This window comes from Mesoplodon mirus (assembly GCF_964341445.2).
Source record: "Mesoplodon mirus genome assembly, contig: HAP1_SCAFFOLD_682, whole genome shotgun sequence".
In the NCBI taxonomy this organism is placed as follows: Eukaryota; Metazoa; Chordata; class Mammalia; order Artiodactyla; family Ziphiidae; genus Mesoplodon; species Mesoplodon mirus.
The window spans coordinates 231,673-238,240 of NW_028295348.1; the positions used below are offsets into that span (position 1 = coordinate 231,673).

A 6,568-nucleotide genomic window follows, 5' to 3' on the forward strand; every position below is an offset into this window, starting at 1 on the left:
AAATCAAAGCTACAATGAGGCATCACCTCAGACCAGTTAGGATAGCTATCATCAAAACGGCTACAAATAATAAATGCTGTAGGTGGTGTGTAGAAAAGGAACCCTCCTACACTGTTGGTGGGAATGTAAATAGCTACAGACACTGTGGAGGACAGTACATACGTTCCTTAAAGAAGTAAAAATAGAGCTACCATATGACCCAGCAATCCCACTCCTGTGAATATACACAGAGTAAACTATAATTCGAAAATATACATGCACCCCAATTTTTATTGCAGCAGTATTTACAATATCCAGGACATGGAAGCAACCTAAATGTCCATTGACAGATGAATGGATAAAGAAGATATGATGCATACATACAATGGAATATTACTCAGACATAAAAAAAGAATGAAATAATGCCATTTGCAGCAACGTGGATAGACTTAGAGATTATTATACTAGTTTTAGTACGTCAGATGGAGAAAGACAAATACCATGTGAAATCACTTATATATGGATTCTAAAAAAATGATATAAATGAACTTATTTATAAAACAGACACAGACTCAGAGACTTCCAAATAAAATTTATGGCTACCAAAGGGGAAAGGTGAGAGGGAGGGATAAATTAGGAATTTGGGATTAACATAAACACACTGCTATGTATAAAATAGATAATCAACAAGGACCTACTATATATCACAGGGTACCATTCTCAATATTTTGTAATAAGCTATATGGGAAGAGTATCTGAAAAAGAATACATACATATATATATATATATATATATATATATATATATATATATATATATATATATAAATGAATGAGTTTGCTGTACACCTGAAACTAACCCATTATAAATCAACTATTCTTCAATAAAAATAAACTAATTAGAACAATAAAATTTAGAAAGTAAAAAATAAGCTTTTCTCTGCAATAACATTCATTACCCCATGGTAGGATAATTATAACAAGTCACAGAGAGAAAATGGTACAATTATATTTAATTGGTTCCAAATGTTATTGTCTATTCCAACCTTTAACCTCAATTAAAATTAGAAGATAGTTGTAAAAAAAGTGGAAAAAATGAAATAAAAACAATGACAACAATAATAATAATAATGAAGAGAAACCTCAAATAAAATTGGGTTAACAGAAGGGGGGTTCTCACGCCTTTTGACGATCTCAGAATCCAACAAGAAGAAGAAAGTTTACCTCTAATTTTCTGGCAAGAACTCAGCCAAAGAGAAACCATGGACTCAGTTCTCTGTAACCCTTTCAACTCCCTTTTCCCCTTGATAAAAGAGTTATTCTCTCCATTTTTACTGGGGACTTGCATGTGGCTCATAATGTCGTGTGCATTGTACTATGTGTGTCAGCATGGATGGACTCTACCCACTAGATAACTAGGTACTGACAGCACAGCCCAAATGTTACAGCCCAACCCGTGTCCAGATATTTCCAAATGTCCTCTAGGGGAGAAAATGACTCCAGTGTTATATGGATATCAAATTCCAAATATAAACATTACTCATGCTACTCAAGTGAAAGGTATTGCATCAAACAGGACTGGGGAGATTCTTCGCACTGAAAGAACTTGGAAATCCATCTGAAGCTGGAAGTAGATTTGAAGTTCAACTGAAGAATCACTTATGTCATTAAACAATTAAAAACTGGACAACTAATAAGAGTAGGTAGTGACCTAAATTTCAAATAAAAGTCTCATGAAGAAATATTTCTGACATTAATTTATCCAGAAATCATTCCACACTCTATTATGAATTCTAAAGAATGTTAAAGTGGACACTTATATGTCATTTTGAGGATGATCATCAAGTCATCCCTGGAGGATGAGTGATTTTTCTTTTCCAATATGATACTTACATTTCCATATATGTCTATCTGCTTCTATATCAGTTGTGTATAATCAGCTAGTGTGGTCATTACAGTAAAACAGTTTGTGCAGCTTAAACAACAGAAATGTATTTCTCTCAGACCTGGATGCTAGAAGTCTTAGTTCAAGGTGTCAGCAGGTTTGGGTCCTTTTCAGGCCTTTCTCCTTTCCTTGCAGATGGACCTCTTCTCACTGAGTCCTCAGTTGGTCTTTTCTCGGAGTGTGTGTGTGTGTGTGTGTGTGCGTGTCCCTGGTTTCTTTGTGTGTTCATTATTACTCTTCTTAAGTGTGACAAAGACCCTTGACCACACTTTAGCCAGCAGGCTCCTTGTAATTCTCTCCTCAGTTAGTCTTCACCTGTGGGCTTCTGTGTTTACATTTGCATGAGCAGGTTTTGTCAAGAGCCCTGCTAAGTGAGAATAATGAGAATCCCCCACCCTTGAAGTCTGACCATCCGCAGTATTTGATCAAATCCTTCAAACCCCATATCACCCACAGGATATCTGATCACCCTGGTCACCCATTGGCAAGAATCCTTTTGAGTTTATGTAAATACAGTTTAAGGTCTCCCTTAGACTGTATTTCTTCTGTTAATAATTTCCAGTCCACTCCACCCCACCCTCTTCTTGGCCATAAGGCCCCACTTGTAATGCTGTATTTGGAATTAGGCCAAGTTTCCAAATCCACATCAAATATGCAGCAGTGAGTTTTGTCTTCATGTTCTGGATGAGATTTATATTGGAAATATGAATATCAATCCCACAGCCCATGGCCATATAACTCATGCCTGAATGAAGCTGATCTGTCATGTATATTCTCTCCGAAGTCTACTCACAGCCATTTGTGCGTAGGGACACTAGGCTGTTCTTCAGCCCTATGCCTGGGACTACTTTAAACAATCGCCAAGAATCACAGATATGTGAAAAGCATGGCACTAATTTGACCCCAGAAATTGCTCATTTACATGATGGGAGTTAAAAGAAGAAAAGAGATGATCTCCTTGACTGACCTCAGATGGGAATGTGTGTGTGTGTGTGTGTGTTGGGTGATTCAAGGAACCGGCCACATTTTAAATGTCCGTGAAAGATCACAAAATGATAGTATTTATTTTGGGGTGCTCATAAAAGCTAGAAGTAGGTGAATTTGAAGATATGGAATCTGTAAATATTGTGGATCATTGCATGTGCAGTTTTGGAGCACTCTGGCATTAGGTTCTATAACACGGCCTGCTGCACAATTCAGCATGTGTGTGCAGGTTGCCTGAAAGCAGGAGGGTGTGTCTCTTCCTTCCACATATACAAAAACCAAACAACAATTAATATTGTTTAAAAATCTGATGTACACTCTCAGGATATTTACCAGTTTCACAAACTTCAGGCTCAAATTGAACATTATGGTGAGCCGCAGGGTTGTTTTCAGCTCCTTTGAGAAAAAGGTAAATAAAGAAATGAAAAACCACCTTAATTCTTGAGTATTATATGTGTGTGTGCATATGAATATATATATACACAAGTATAATAAAAATAAAAATTAAGCAAATATGTACATGCACACAAAATTTTCTAGACACTTCATAATCCACAACAATGAAGTATTAGGATATAGAACAGGGTCTCTGGTGGAGGTCCTGGCCAGGAAGAAGAAAGCACAGGTTCTAACAAGAATTCCCTCCCAGCCCTTATCTGTGGCCGCCCTAGGCCTCAGCCCTGTACTAGTTGGGTCCTGAGCGCCCCCTGGTGGTTAGGGGCCTCCGTGCAGGGAGGTTTGTGTCTGGGCTCACACTGACTTCCCCTCACTGTGTCTCTTGCACAGTAATACACGGCTGTGTCTTCAGTTGTCAGGCTGCTCAGGGATAAATAGACTTGGCTCTTGGAGCTGTCGCTGGTGATGCTGAGCCGGGACTTAAGAGTTGGGTTATAATATGCACTTCCACCACTGCAAATTCCACCAACCCACTCGAGCCCCTTTCCTGGAGCCTGTCGGACCCAGGATACACCATTGCTGCTTAATGAGAATCCAGAGAAAGTGCAGGTGAGGGAGAGGGTCTGTGAGGGCTTCACCAGGCTGGGTCCCGACTCCTGCAGCTGCACCTGGGACAGGACACCTGTGGACAGAGAGAACCACGGTGACTCATGGGCTCAGATGCAGCTTCCCCATGTGTTCATGTCTGAATCCCCGAGACACTCACCTCTGGGAGCTGACACCAGGAAGAGGAAGAACCACAGTGGATTCATCTTCTTGCAGATGAGATTCATGAAGCCCAGAAAATCTCTTCAAGCGGGTGGAGAAACCCGAATTTAAGTGAACAGGTACTTTGTTTTTACCTTGTGGTCTAAGGGGATATTTGCATATAGGAGGGATCTTTTTATAAAAAGCAGAAAGTAGTGAAGGGAGGTCTCTGTATCTGGGGCTCCCCCTGTGAGGAGGGTGCTGACTGTGCCCTCAGAGAACTCAGGCTCCACCTGGGGTCCCCCACCCTATGCCTTGGGGACACTTTGTCCAGGAATGAAATGATGCTGAAGGGCTAGTCAGGAAATCAGCTGTGCTCAAGGATTAATGGCAGATTTGGGGAATAGACTTCAATCCCATGGATGTGTATATTTCACATAAATACCCATCAAACATTCAGGGTCCTCCAAGTTGTCAGACACAGACTCTTGTTTTTTCCTTTCTGCATTACCTCATGTTTATTTTCTGGATGCGCAAATATTTGAGACAAACCATACATGTAATAATCACATTGAATTCAGACAGAGTGAGGTAAAAGTTAATGTTTATCATAATTCACAACGGACTTCGTGTTTCCCTTAACTTGGGTGAACATTTCTTCACCTGAAACAGTTTAAATATTATCAAGAGTTGCTCTGGAGGTGCATTTATTTGTAACAACTAACCACACCATGTATTTGTGGACAAGGTAGTCATTCTTGTTGAGATGCTCATGGTTCCCAGCACTGCTGACGTGGCCAGTAGCCTGACCTGCCTTTTTCCTGTGCACAAGTGAGTGTCTGCAGGAACAACGTGAGCTTCAGGGCTTCTTCCTTGCGGGTGGACATTGAGGAATACCCTGGTCTACCAAAGACTAAGAACACACAGCTCCTGGAAGCTCCTCAGGACTCCAACATGCTGGGCAGGTGACCTGGTCACAGGGCACAGACTCACTCCTTCTAGAAGTGTTCATATCTAACTCTGTCACAGCCAGTGACATTGGAGGTCAGGGAACACAGTTCCCACTGCACTGGGTGAGAGAACATGCATGATTCTTGGAATTAAACCTTCACGGCGAATGACTTGCAGAATATGAGGGTGTCATGGTCAGAGGAAAGCCCCCACCTCAGGAAGCAGGTTCCCTTGAAAAGTCCACCGGAGAGCAGCTTTCCTGAGTCCCTGGTCACTGAGTCCTGGGACTGTGCCTGAGGTCACATCAGTAAATGGTGCTGGAGAGCAGAGCCCAGCTCCATCCCATCTCGCTGTGGACACTGAGGATGTGGCCTCACCATCTGCATTTCCATCTGCCAGGATGTAAATTGGGGATCACGGTGGTAATGGTGAGTCTGAACTTTATAGTGGGTTTGCCAGGGGTGTTGGGTATTGTCATCAGTGTCATCAGTCGTGTTCCCTCTCCTGGGAACCAGAAATACCAAAGTGAGTCCCCATCTCTGACTGACACCCTGTACCTGTAGCACTGGCGCCGCTCCTGCCCTGAGAGGTCACACCTGTGGGTCTGGGGCAGGTCAGCTCTCCCTCAGCCCAGTGACGTCACCTGTACACTGACTGATGTCGAGCCTGCTGTCTATGAGACGATGTTTACTCCATAGTATTTCATGAACAGAGTACGATACTTCTTCTAGCTTTTCCAATAATATTTGCAGAGTAAATTAAATACTAAAGAATCTGCCTGGGGTTTCCCTGGTGGTGCAGTGGTTGAGAGTCCGCCTGCCGATGCAGGAGTTCGTGCCCCGGTCCGGGAAGATCCCACATGCCGTGGAGCGGCTGGGCCCGTGAGCCATGACCGCTGAGCCTGCGTGTCCAGAGCCTGTGCTCCACAATGGGAGAGGCCACAACAGTGAGAGGCCCGCGTACCGCAAAAAAAAAAAGAAAAAGGATCTGCCTGCTTGAATAACGATAATAGGAGAGCCAACCAAAGTAATATGGGGAAGACTCACAGGATAAGTCTGGACCCTGTTGTCAGGACCTGAAAATTGAACTGATACGCTGTGGAAGAGATGAGTGGAGGGGATGGCATCTAAAACCTAGAACCAGCTGAGCCCGTTATTCACCAGGTGGAAGAAGGGCCTGCATGTGGACAGATGCCCCAGCATCTGACATGCCTTTCTTGAGCTGGTGGATTAGTGGAGATCCATCCAAATCCATGTTAACGTAGAAGGACATAAAACAGGTGTCTTCATGTTTCAGTGGTTGGGGATGTGTTGTTCGGGTCTATTTAACCCTAGGAAAATGTGTTAGGTCACCAGGACTAAAAGAAAGTTATTTTTCCTTTGTGGAGCTAATTGGAGTTAATTTTGTCTGAAGACTAGATCATATTATAATGCTGGAGGGAATATCCATTAGAGATGACCAATGGGTGATGGGAAAAAAAGGGTGAGATTTAAGTCATATTGCTTTGCAGCTTACCAGTGATGGTCACAGCAAGAGGGCCTGACAATTGTGCTAGGAGGGAGAAGGA

General features: G+C 42.5%; 1 gene segment (V, D, J or C); it reads right to left on the reverse strand.

The window, feature by feature from the left end:
* The window catches only part of LOC309797525 (Ig mu chain C region membrane-bound form-like), a 74,721-nt gene extending 70,581 nt beyond the window's left edge, over positions 1–4,140 (reverse strand). The window contains exons 1-2 of the C gene segment in view: positions 4,070–4,140; positions 3,678–3,985 (exon numbers count right to left, since the gene is read on the reverse strand).
* Positions 4,141–6,568: the final 2,428 nt, after the last annotated feature.